Below are 13,237 nucleotides of genomic sequence, written 5' to 3'. Positions count from 1 at the left end.
CCAGTGCTGGCCCTCACCCCAGCGGGTCCCTCAGCACCGCAGCTGTGGTCACCAGCACACCGAGCACACCGTCACTAGGCCACTTCTCGTGGGCCGCTCACTCCAGCGGTACAGCCTGCAGAATTGCTCCCAACAACAGTCACGTTCCACCTCCGAGTGATGAGTAAAGGTTTTTGAGGTTTTAAGGCAGCACTGAGGTGGAGGCGGAGGAAGTGCTTGACTTCTGCGTGGCCTGGGAAAATCTCTTCTGGTGGCATCGTTCCCAGTTCGTAACCTGGTGGAGATCCCGTGTTTTCCCAGCAAGGAATGCTTTGTTTACTTCACAAACGGGAATGAAATGTTCCTACAGTCAGCAAGGCCTGACTGCTTTTGTGGAGGTAAACACTTCTCTGGAGAGGGCAGAGGTAGGCGTTTCTGGGTTTGCTGAATTCTGTGGCCTCACTCTGTTACCCAGAGCTTGCATGGTTCATGCTGCCCAGCTGGAAGTGTGGACCTGGTGTCAGGGTCAGCATTAACCCCTTTGGGAGAGAGCTCCAGTTTTCTCCCACACTGGGACAAGGTGCTCCTGGCTTCCCTTATCTGCTGGTGAGATGCTCTTGGCCTCAGCTGGATGACTCGCTCCCCACCGGCCCCACGAGCTCGCCCTGCACTCTTCATGTGTTCTCTCCTCTTATTTGTCTTCCCAGAAATTGCAGTACCACTCAGGCACTTTTTATAGCTCAAAAAGAAGTGCCTTGAATTACTGAGTTGTCGGGGAGGCCAAATACACAGGGGAGGAGCCACAGCTAGAAATAGGGATAGTCTCTGCTTATGCATTCCAGTTTTATTTTTTTAACAGAGATGTCCAAGTTTGCTGCAAATGCCAAGCTGAGGAACACATCCTGTGCTTGTTCCAGTCAGATCGTGTCTTCTTTCTTCTTTGTCTTATTACCAGTGCACTCAAACCAGCCGTGGGGCTGAGCTCCTGCAAGGTGTTAGGAGATTCCTTTCCTACATTACACTGACTGCAGTCATCCAGCAAAAGCTGGAAATGTCGAAGGAGGGGCTCTCACCCACGCCCTGATCTCCAGTAACCTCCAGATACACTAACAGTTTGCCCAAACTCTCCCTGCTGAAGCACTGAACGTCTCCTGCCCCTGGGGTCACAAAAGAAATGTCAGGAGCGTCAGAGCCACTGAGCCCAGCGAGGTCTGCTGGAGCCTTGGGTGTGGGGGAGCTGAGGCCCTTGGTCCCACCTGAGCTGTCACCTGGAGATGCAGAGGTTGGTACCGGCTGCGAGGGGACACAAGCAAATGAATGGGAGCAGAAAGAAGACGGTTCACTTAACAACATCTGGGTCTTTCATCCCCTTAAAATTACTTGTGATCTTGGCTGCGGCCAGGTGCACAGGTTGCAGTTGACACGTTTGGAGGTGTGGGTTGGAGGGGACGGGGTGGTGCAACGCTGCTGCCTGCTGGGGATGGGGTGGACGCAGGAGGTGGGACAGCAGTACTCAGGCTCTGCTGCAGTGAATGTTCAGGAAATTGTGCAATATGGAACAAAGCCCCCCAAAGGGCAGCAGAGGCGGCTACGAGCCGAGCCCGCTAGGGCTCTGCTCCGCTCCTGCTGCTACAGGAGAGGAGCAGGTGCCTACAGTGGCATCTCTATTTCTTTGTGAGAAAAATGCATTCAAGGTCAAATCTGAGACATTTTTTCTTTCTCATCAGCCATCACGTGGAAATGGCAATTAGCCAGCCTGTGTACATTACATCGTTCATGGTTTTAACCCTTTTCCTTCCCTTTCTGCTGCTGCAGGAACAATTATTCCCTATATCTCCGGCTTCTTTTCCCCTCAGCAGAAGGAAAAGGAGATTTTGCACACTGTGGTAATGTTCAGAACTGCTGATTCCTATCAGAGATTCAGAGGGGATGAAGTCTGCCAAGCTCCTTTCTTCTGATGATAAGTGAATTCTGAGTATCTGATCTTAGCACCTCCAAATGCCTGTTTCTTTCCAGCCTGCGAAGAGAAGCAGTGTGATTACAGCATCCTGCAAGCAGCCTGTGCAGCTATGGCTAGAGCTTACTCTTCTTATCCTGGGAATTTCCAGCTTTTCCAGTCCTGCAGGATGAGGATGGTGCTCAGCTCCTCACACATGAGTACTGCAAGCAGTGGCTGCACCTCTGGGATGCTTGAGGCTGGCCTAAAGCAGGGGCCAGCATCCAAAAACATGCGTAAAGTTCCAATTTCCTGAAGGCAGGAGGAAGGTTTTTCTCCACAGCAGCACTGGGTGCTGCTCCCCCATGGTCCTGAGCCCGCACAGTGTGGTTGCTGCTGCTTTTGTGTCCCAGGGGCTGGCTGACACCCACCAGCTTCCACAGGAGCCCTTGTCGCCAGGCCGCAGTGGTCACCCTTCGGCAGAGCACGTCAGCAACATGCACCCAGCACCAGATGGGCAGGGCGCTGCTGGCAGTGCTCAGGATGCTGTGATTCCCTTTTGAGAACGGACATCTCTCTCTCAGGTTATAACATCTGATCTGCTGAAACCCAAGGGGATGCACGCGAGTGCATCCCCCAGCTCCATCCACTGCCTCTCTGCAAGTGGGAGGAGGCAGGGAGCAGGGTGGCGGCTGCGGCCCCTGGCCCCCCGCGCCCAGCACTGGTTGCTGTGAGCTTCTCCGGCGCAGTGCTGGAGCACGCACAGACGGCTCCAGTGTGGGGACGTCTCCTGCTGCTGGAGAGGCTCCTTGCATGGCTGCCTCTAACTTGGCTGTGTAAAGTCCGAGTGCCTCTAATCCATTTTCCGTATCCTACTGGATGGCACAGGCATGTTTTCCACACCCAGAGCAGGGTTTTGCCTTCGCTGTTGCTCTCCAGCAGTGGTTGCGAGGCTGGCAGGAGCACCACAGTGCAACCCTTTGTTCTAGGGCTGGGTAAATAAAATGGATCACTAGCGTGAGCTCCAGGCCAGCAGTGTTTGTTTTCAAAAATGAAAAATGAGTAAAAACTAATATTTAGATCTCAGGAAGGAACTTTGCAGCCTTTTGTGCCTGTGATTCCTCCGTTTCTAAGCTTCAGACAGGCAGCAGGACCACATGTGAAACACAGTTTCCTTCATACGCTGGGGTTTTTCCACCTCTGTGTTTGCTCAGATTTCGTCCTGCTCCACCCTGCGTCCCCAGCGGACATCCCTCCTCTGGCACCGCATGCCTCTGTTTTCCAAACTTGTAGCAAACAAACATGCGCATCCTGGCCAGCCAGCACAGACCACGCCGAGCGCTTGCAGGCAGGCAGGGCGCAGCTTTGCTGCAGGATGTTTGTGCTCCTCGCCTGAGCATCCCCAGAGCCGCAGCGTATCTCCTGTGGCCTTGGCGGAGGCGGATTGAGCAGGGAGAGTGTGGCCCACTGTTACTTTTACAAGAGCTCAAGGAAAGCACACACTTAGGTACCAGAATGGGGCTGCTGTTTTATTCTCCAGCTATAAGTCCATCAGAAAATACCACTTTTTCCTTCTCTGCCCCATCCTTGAGCGTGCCTGCTCCACTGCATGGGGAATGGACACTGGGAGAGAAGCCTACGCAGCTTAATTATGTTACTGAAAGGAATAACTATGCTAAAAAGGATGTGGTTGGAACAGCGTTGGGAACGGTACAGAGCGTGGCCAGGTTGGGCCAGCATGGTCCCTGCACCCCGGGAGGGGATCTTGGTGTCACCTTGGGCTTGGGACAATTCCCCATCTCAGAGGGGTGCCTAGGGCTGGGCTTCAGGCACGGCACTGGTCCCTTAACCAAGCTGGACACTCCTTGGGAGATCCCCAGGGACCCACCAAGCTGCACTGCCCGCAGAGTTCGGTCCTGCAGCCCTCTGTTGCCCATAGGCATAGCTCCTATGGAAACACCAGACCTTCCAACAAAAGAGGTTTGGAGCCTGGGAACGAGTTGTTTCCTTGCTGGGCAGGGGCGCAGCGCTCAGCCCCAGAGGGGCTCCTGCGGTGGGTCAGCACACCAAGCAGCGATGCCATCCAGAGGGACCTGGACAGGCTCAAGAGGTGGGCCCATTTGAACGTCGTTCAACAAGGCCAAGTGCAAGGCCTTACATCTGGGTGGGGGCAATCCCAAGCACAAAAACAGGCTGGGCAGAGATTGGAAGGAGAGCAGCCTTGAGGAGAAGGACCTGTGGTACTGGTGGATAAAAAAAATCGTGAGCCAGCAATGTGCACCTGCAGCCCAGAAAGCCAACTGCATCCTGGGCTGCATCAAAAGAAGTGTGGTCAGCAGGGCAAGGGTGGTTGACGCACGCCTCACCTCCGTCTGGTGGCCACCAGTGTGTCCAAACCCACTAGGATAAGCCCCTGCCTGTGGCTGCCGGCCGGCACCAGGCTCCCGCGTTCCTCCCAGCCCCCTCGCCCATGCTCTTTTGTCTGTCCCCACCATGGCACATCCTCCTCCAGCCATCCCCAGCTGTAGATGTGGAGGTATTCAGCATCCATGTCATCAGTGTGCCTGGGAGCTTGGAGTTAGACTTGTTCACTTGGAAGGGACCCACAGACACCACCACAAACACTGCTCGACCACCTCAGGGCTGACCAACAGTTAGAGCATATTACTGAGGGCATTAGCCAAATGTCTCTTGAACACTGACAGGCATGGGGTGGCAACCACCTCACTAGGAAGCATGTGCCAGCATTTGACTGCCCTCATGGTAAAGACATTTTCCCCAATACCTAGTCTGAAAGCAGCTCCCTGGAGGACAGGGAGGTGGCAGAGGTCTCCGTGGCTGCATTGTGAGCAGGAGAGCTGGAAGCACGCTGCTCTGCTGGAAGAAGTGGAAAACCCCCAAGGGCACACAGAGAGAGGGTTAGGGTCTGCGGGCTCCGCACGCTTTATCCAGACCTCTCGGTGCAGCCATGCACACCGCATGGGCAGCGCGCCCAGCTCGAGGGGAATTTACTCGCAGCTGGAAACTTCCCTGGGGCTGTGAACAGAACACGCTGTCTGTGTCCTACCAGCACTTCTACCACTGCCCGTCCATCAGAAGCTGGCTCGGCTGCTGGTGTGGCCTGGCACCATCCAGCCCCAGGGGCCCAGCAGCTGTGGGCACAATTGCCATGGCTTCTCCCAACCCCATGCACCAGGAGGTTTTGTTTCAGAGCTCGTTCCCCATTTGTTACACAGGTGTGCCAAAGCTGTCAGCACTTGGGGACTGCAGGAGCTGTGAGAGCTGTGGGCATCTGTCATGTCACAAATCTGTGACCCTCCACTCAGCCACCTTTTCACCTGACTTTTGGTTTTGTGTGGAAATAAAGCTGTGGAGAAGACAGGAAGTTCCTGCACTGTAAGGCGAGGGTGATGGGGTCCTGGCTGGGCCTTCGGCTGAAGCCCCTTGCACAAGGCACCACAGCCAGATCTCCATCCAAGGGAGACGCACAAGGAGATAACCAAATGATTCCTCCCATGGGCCACCTCAGGGATCACCCAAGGCAGAGGTTTGAGGGAGGTAAAAGGGAGGGGGCTCACTGCTCTGCAAAAGGGAGAACGGCACTGAGTGCAGCCCCATCCTGGAGCTCCGAGCACCAGCCTTGCAGCTGGGATGCGTCACCTCCCACAAAGCCACCGAGGAATTCAGGAGATGCTGGACGGTGCTGGCAGCAACTCAGCCAGGATGCAACGTCTGGCCCCATGAATATTTCCAGATACATGGTGAGGACAAGCAAAGCAGGGACATGGATCTCCAGGTTTGACGTTGCTTGGTGTTAGCCGCAGGACAGGTGCCTAACAGCCACTTCTTGGAGAGGGATGAACAGCCTGTCCAGGGTGATGGCTCTCCCCTCTGGGGATGTGAGAGATGCTGGCACTGCTCCCCAAGCACAGACTGGAGGTATTTTGGCACTGCTTCCTCTGCAGCCTTGGGTGCTCCCCGGGCACCAGCCTTGCTGCCCGTGGCTCCCTGTAAATGAAGCCAGTGCCTCTGAGGCAGAACTTAAGGGCTTTGAAAGGAAATTCATGGGATTTATCAAGTTGTTTCCTGAATAATTTATGGCAATGATCCAATTATGGAGGGGTTGCAAAGTGAAGAAGTGAGAACAAAGTAGGGGCCTTTGATTTCTGCCTGGGAGCATTTATCTGAGCAGACCCCAGGGCACACAGGGGAGCAGGTGATGGAGAAGCACCCAGTGATGGAGCACCCGGCTGTGCTGCCCACGTTGTGAGCTGCCTGATGGGGGCAGCAGCCTGAGAGCAGTGAGCGCAGCGCTGATGTTTTGGTAGCACATTTATGATCTTTGCTAACCCTGCTTCCTTTTCTGGGCGTTGTGCTTATCTTGGTAGCATCAGCGTTGTGCTTACAAGAAGGAAGCAAATAACTCAAGCGATGCATTGTACAGAGCAGGCTGTACGTGTGTGAAGGAAGACAGCCTCTGCTGGAGTCAAGAGGGGTTTCCAGATAACCCGCACATACACATGGGGACTCGTGGGACATGAAGGTATCTGCAAGTGAGAAGCAAGTGGTCGTGTACGTATTTGCTGAGGTTAAGCGTGAAGTTTTAAATCCCTCTTCCACAATTCAGTTACAACCCTGTTATTGCTGCTACTACATGCAGTCCTTTTGGATCAAGCACTTAAGCTGGTGCCTGCCCTGTCTGCCCTTTGCAAGGCTCCATAACCCTTCACCCCAGCTGAGGAATGGGACTTTCTTCTGCTCCGGTCCTACAGATTCAGGTGCCAGGATCTGCCATCACCTCGCAGCACTGGCAGTGGGGGCAGCATGTGGGGCAGGTGCTGCTTATTCTGCCAGTCTCTTTCCCTTGTGCATTTTTAATCCCATTGTCTTGGACTGGCCCCGTCTGCAGGCACCGTCTGACCAATGTTACTCGAAGCTCATGTGGTGGCTGTAACATGAGCGGGTATAGCTTGAACAGACAGCTAAAAATAACAAGCAATCGATAACAGTAGCACAAACTGTGGCTCTATTTAATTTTTGAAGAAAATCTGTATATCGACAGCACAACAAAGCTGCTTCCCACAAGGCAAGAGTAATGCGGCCGGGCTCCCTTCCTGCGCCGGGTGCAGGGCTGGCAGCACAGCATTTCTGCACGCTGGGAGCATGTGGTGTCTCTTCTGTCCAGGGAGGCTTGGTGCATCTGGGGCCTCTATCAGAGCCTAGTGCTGGGCTGGCCTCTTGCGGGAGCCTGGGCTGCCTGCTCCCACAGCTGCCCGCTCCCTGCCCCACGAGCATCCAGGCACTGCGAGCCCTGGACCCGTGCCCGCCTGCAGCTGATCTGCTTTTCCTCCTCACTTTCACATGCACGGGAAACTGCAGCATTAGAAAGATTTTTAAATTGCATTGAGCTTTTTAAGTACTGCACTGAATAGGATATTTTCCTAAATCAAGATTTGCAAAGGTATTTGGGCAGTAATTGTCCAGGGAGATTTTCAGGAACATTGGGGCACCCAAACAGCTTTGAAATCCAACCTAAAGTGCAGATTTGGTACCAAAAAAGCAGCTGGTTCACCTCAGATTGTAACCCTTTCAGGCATATATTCTTACATCACGGGTGTTAATGGGTGTAGGGTTTCTTGCAGGTTGCTCATTGCAGGGTCCTATCTGGAAGTCAGAGGTGTGAGGTCAGAGAGCATACATGCCTGCAAGCTGCAGCAGATCCTGTGGATCGCCGAGCCTGCCCCTACCCCTACAGGGGTCCTGTACAGGAGAGTCAGTGCTCACCCAGGAGACTGTTGAGAGGTCGAGGCCATGCATATAGGCAGCTGCCGACTGCAGGACAGGTGTCACTGCTACCCGGGAGAGGGTGGGAGGATTTGCGCTTGGTACAAGCATGTGAGGTTGTTCTGCATTACAAAGATCGGATCTCCCAGTTCAGGGAGAAAAAAGAAAATAAAGCCACAAACAGCAATAGTGAGGTGGGTTTTTCCTCCAAGTGGAAGTATTACAAATACACCCAGTGGCTGGCATTCACATCCTTCTCTGAAAAAGCACAACATAGCCAATGCTCCTGGCACAGCCAGAGGTGCCCACTCAGCTCCACGGGCCAGAAACGAAACCCAGCGCAGCAGATCCTCGACCGGCACGTCCCTTCGGTAGGGGCTGCGGCGCAGAGCTGTGCAAGATCAGGAGAGGTGCTGAGAACAGCCAAAGCCTGTGAAACAGAAAGCAAATAGTTTCATATGTGCTCGGTGTCTGTCTGCTGAAGCTGCTGCTCTGCCTTATGCATAGAGCTTGGGAAAGCCCTTCCCAGCTCCTGGAGACCCCATGCTGCTGGTGCTCCAGCAGGGTCCTGGTGTCCCCCTAAGTGGGCAGGGCTGGTTTGTTGTGAGCTGCGAGAGCTGCCTTGGGGTGGTTGGTTTGAACCGCTCCAGCAGGCTGATGCAGCTGGAAAAGATTGCATCCCCTGAGGAGAAATAATTGAGGAGACAACTCCCAGCACAGTGATGAAATGTGCTGCCCTGGCACACAGGAGCAGCCTCCGTGCAAGTACAGCTCCAGCCCTTCCCAGGCAGAAGCAGATGAGCCCCCAGAAGCATGGGTTAGCCTTGCACCCCTGGGATGGCAACGGGGACACCTGCAAATTCACTGTGGGGAAGAATGTTGTGGAAAATCCACTGTGAGTCCAAGCTGTGGGTGCTCAGCTCTGGCTTGGTTCTCTTCTCTCTGGGCAGACTTGGGAAACAGAGAAAGATCAAGAGGGAGCAACTGATATTATTAGTCATCGAGGAGGGAGGAGGCTGCAACGGAAGATGGTTTAAAAGGCTTCAGAGTATTTTTAGACCTGGTAAAATGAACAATGGGGGGGGGGGGGGGGAAGAGACAAGAACTTTTGGAGACATGAATGGTTCATGCCACAGAGAGGACCTGGCTTCCGCTTCATCTCACCTCAGAGCATGAGCTCAGACAGAGATTTGCTCAAATAGAAGTAAGAAATGTAAAACCAATAAAATAAAATGGCTGGTAGATCATTACTCAACTAACCTTTGTCAAACTGTCTGTAATGACAAAAAGCTGCATTTGCCAAGACATTTTATGCCTAACTCCCTTCATCTCTGTGGGAGTCAGCTGCTGAAATAAATTCTAAAGCTGCTCCCGAAGCCTCCCTCCAGCTCAGGGCAGAGGATAGGTGCCTCTCCTCCCTCCTTGCCCACAGCGCTCCCAGCTGCGCTGCACCTCTCAGCCAAGCACCTGGGGGGGCCCTGAAGGAGCCGCAGGAGGCTGGAGGCTGGGGGTGGTTCCCAGGCCTAGCCGAGGGTCTCTGAGCTCAGCACAGTGGAGGCTGAACACAGCTGGGGAGGAGGGGGCTCCGTGCCCAGAGGGGGCACCAGGACGGAGGGAGAGAGCAGGGGCTGCCTCCCCCATGCAGCACAGCCTGGCCTCCCCTGCTGCTGAGGGGGAATGTCGCACCATAGCCGCAGCTCCCAGAGCTGGGGGAGGCAGGGTCGAGGCTGCGCGTAACCCAGTGCTGCAGGCATTATTGCTTGTGATGCCCTGCTGGCTTTTGTCCCTCAACGTATGACCTCCAGGCACCTGTCCCCAGTACCCCTCTAGAGCCAGGTTCGTTTGCCAATGACCGGAGTGCATCGGCCAAAAAAGGCTGCTGGGGAGGCTGTCTAAGGCCGGTCTTCCTGCAGCCCTTCCCAAATTGCTGGGAAGTGAGGCAGTTCTGGAGGGGAAGGGTGCTGGATGCTGACCAGTCTGCACATACACCTGCAGCACAGAGGAGAGCCTGGCAGATCGAAGCACAGAGGTTGCTAAAAGCATGAGCCCTGCTCTCCAGGGCTGGAGCAGACATTGATTCAGCTGTGCCCAGCGTTACTGGTGGGGTGGGAGAGGCTTCGAGGTTGTGTGCTCCGCCTGGCTGATAAACCTGCACCCCTGTCACTGTCCAGAGCTCTACACGTGTGTGTGCAAACCGGCAGAGATTTGGAGCAAGCTCACTTAGCGTTGCACAGTCTTAGGTGGATTTGGGCCGTTCCTCAGGCAAGTTGAGTATGAAACTGCTTTGTATGTATAGCACTTCAGGGAAGCCATGCTGAAAGCGGAGCTGCTGCTCTTGCAGCTGCAAAAAGCAGCAGATTCAGTGCTTCGACATCCTTATGTGAGACACTGGGAACAGCTGTCCCAACCGCAGCGAGCACCGTGTAGGGCAGGAGCAGCTCACCCTGGAGCTCCTGCTCGGCAGGGGATCCGCAGCAGGGAACTTGCGTGGGCTCAGATGAGCCCAGAAAGGAAGCAACTTGCACCCTGGGCCACTTCTCTGAAGTATCACCCCTGTGGCAGGGCGATTTGCCCTCACAGATCATGCCAGGGCTCAGCGCACATGGCCATCTCCCTCCCTGATTCATGCTTTGGGAGTGCAGCTTCCTTGGCCAGTGGGGAACTTTATTTTCTCTTTGTTCTGGAGACTCTTCTGAAGTTGCCTCTAAATTATTTTTCAGAGGTTTTTTTTATAGCTGCCTTGGCTCTGATGTTTGCCCTTTAGCCAAAGAGCTTTGTCAGAGCCCTCTTTGCTGGGAAGCTCCAGGCCTGGAGCACTCCCTGTCCCCCAATGGCTCCGCAGTCCTTGCTCTGCACTGGCCCAGTGTTGGGACACGAGCCAGACACTGACCTGTCTCTAGCAGCTCTAGCAGCTCTTCAGGCCTCTGTACAAGAACTCCTCTAACGGCAATAACCGTGTAGCATCCGAGGCAGATGCTCCCCCAGGGCCTGATCCCACATTGTGCTGGTGGGTCCCTGCCTCCTTCTCTCCGTGCTGGCTCTAGATTAAAGTGTTAATTCTGAAAGCCAAGGTTAAGGATGATGAGCTGACTGGGTTTGCTACAAAGTGCTGCCCGGCAGGAGGGCATGGTGGGATGAAGGGGGACTTGGAGCCCAAAGCCAGCCGTGGGAGGTGAAACAGCAAGCATGCAGCATGGAGAGTGCATGGGCATTGCAGGGTGTCACCAATGTATCTGCTAAAGAGGGAATCCTACAAATTATTTTAAAAGCTGTACATTTCTGATGCAGGTGGCATAGTGGGAAAATTCACATCTGTCCTATGCATGTTGTGGTGGGGGGCAGGACTGGGTTTTGCTCCCAAGGATGTGAGCGGTTCTCTTTGTTTTCCACTTTACCTTTGGGTTTGCTCTTGCACACATGCCCGACGGTCTCCATGTGTTCAAATGAGACATTAAAACCCCAGGCAAGTGCTAATTGCAGGGCTGGAACCTCTTGGTGCTTTGCATCCATAGGGGGCTGTGTGATGGACCTAGGACAGCAAGCCATGCAGTGCTGGTGCCGTCCAGTTCAGAGCACTGGTAAATCCAGCTGATGCTGGATTAATTAATTCCCGGATCCCACTGACCCGGGGGAAGATCAGGCTGGGGATGCCACAGAGCAGGGCTGCGCGGTGAGGACCAATGCTCACATCTTCTGTGCTGGAGGCATTTCCAGGAGAGGGGCTGCAGTGGGTGGAGCAGGTTTCTTGCATCCTGGCCGGTGGATGTCCGTTCCTGTTTTGCAGAGCAGGCTGCAGTGCGAGCATGGGCTGAGGTTGTCCCCAATGGCTGGGATCACCTTGCAGGCTGGTGGATATCTTTAGGTCTTCCTCCGCATGGGCCTGGACTGGTTCCCAGCAGATTGCTGATGACACATACCTCCAGAGGAGGGCTTGCTCTAAAATAGGACTGTGCATGAAGTGCAGCAAAGCAGCCAGATGTGTCACAGCGTTTGGGGCTGGAAAGATGCCAGTCGGTTTTCAGCTGTAATGTCTGTACTCAAGTTACCAAGATTTCCTTGGGGCAGATAATGAGCTTTATCCCATATCCCATAACCAGCTGGATGTTGCTGACCAAGGGGCTTTGCAGCAAGGAGGGAGCAAACCCAGCTCCCTTTCTCGAGTCACAGCACTCGATTCTGGTTTTGCCTCCCTTGCTGCGGTAGGTACTGTGTCTGCCACCGCCGGCACCGCAGGGACCCGATTCACCCTTCCTGCCACAGGCCTACTGTGCAGATGTGCTCGGAGCCCCCTCATGCCTGGCGTGATGGGGACAGGTGCCCGCGATGGGGACTGGTGCCCACACCCAGCGCGCTGCCTCGTGCATACCCATGGGCTGGGATGAGGAGCAGGGAGCAGACCACCTGCTCCCATAGGAACCAGGCCTCACAGTTCATTTAAAGTGGGAAATTGCTCTTTGGGCCTTTTCTTCACATTGCCACGGTTCTACGGTGTGAGGGCAGTGGGCGAAAGCTACATGTGGATAAGGTGTAAAATTTGGCTATAGGTTGGAATCAGTCAGTCCAGCAAAAGGAGGAGGTGCATAGCTGCAGTGAAGCAGTGCATCTGTGCGTCTGTCCCACGTAGGAATCGCAGTGGAGACTTCGACAGCCACCAGAGGGAAAACACTACCCGGTCTTGGCTTCAAAAGCATCCCCCATGGCTGGGGCTTGCTTGGTGGCTTGGGTCAGCGCGGTCTGGGTGCTCCTAGCGCCCGAGGGGTGGGTCTCAGTCCCCCACAGGTCCCTGCAGAGTGCAGGGGACGTGGGATCCTGTGATCTTAAGAGCAGCCAAGTCACCATCCATTAACAAGGGGCTGTGCCATGACTAGACTAAAGTAATCCGGGAGGATTATTGAGTTAGTCCAGGGCTAGCGTCACAGAACATTTTTTTGCTTGAGGCCATGAAGCTTCTTCTCTGCCTTCTGCAGAGGGTTAGCTGTGTTTCAGTGCCGCGATGCTTTTCCTCCTACCTGCTTTGGATTTGCTTTTAGGGAATGTAAAGAATGATTGTAGAATTGGTTGGGTTTCTTTTATACCTCCGATCTGAAGATGCTAAAGAGCGTCTCAAACACTGGTCGCAGCTGGGAACAGCAAAGATACTGACCTGCTGTTGTGTTCCCTCCTGCCTGGGCATTTACCTGTCCCCCAGCGAAGGGGGATTCCCTGGGCCATGGCCAGGTGTTGCCAGCCAGCACACTGTGCCTCCCCGAGGACGGGGAGCACCACGCTCGCTGTACCAGCCCGATTGCTTTTTTTTTGTTGTTGCGGGAGAGATCACAGCCCATGGGCTCTTGTCCCAGAGAGAGCACGCACGGGTCACCTGCAGGACCACCGGGTGTAGGATCCCCAGCAGCGCCCCGGGGGGCACGGAGATGGGGCAGGGGAGGGGCAGGGGCAGGGGCAGGGGCATGGGGAGGGGCGGGGGGCAGGGGATGGGGCGGTGCCCTCCCATACCCCCCCCGGCGCTCCTGGCTGCCCCAAAGCTCCGGGGTGCACCCA

At 54.8% G+C, this 13,237-nt stretch overlaps 1 protein-coding gene across 1 annotated transcript in view; it reads left to right on the top strand.

Annotated features, from left to right (window-relative positions):
• The window catches only part of HIP1 (huntingtin interacting protein 1), a 50,874-nt gene that overhangs the window by 7,861 nt on the left and 29,776 nt on the right, over window positions 1-13,237 (top strand). The gene's annotated exons all lie outside the window — the stretch shown is intronic.

Source organism: Anser cygnoides, chromosome 18 (genome assembly GCF_040182565.1).
Source record: "Anser cygnoides isolate HZ-2024a breed goose chromosome 18, Taihu_goose_T2T_genome, whole genome shotgun sequence".
Taxonomy (NCBI): Eukaryota; Metazoa; Chordata; class Aves; order Anseriformes; family Anatidae; genus Anser; species Anser cygnoides.
This window is presented reverse-complemented; position numbering and strand designations above follow the sequence as displayed.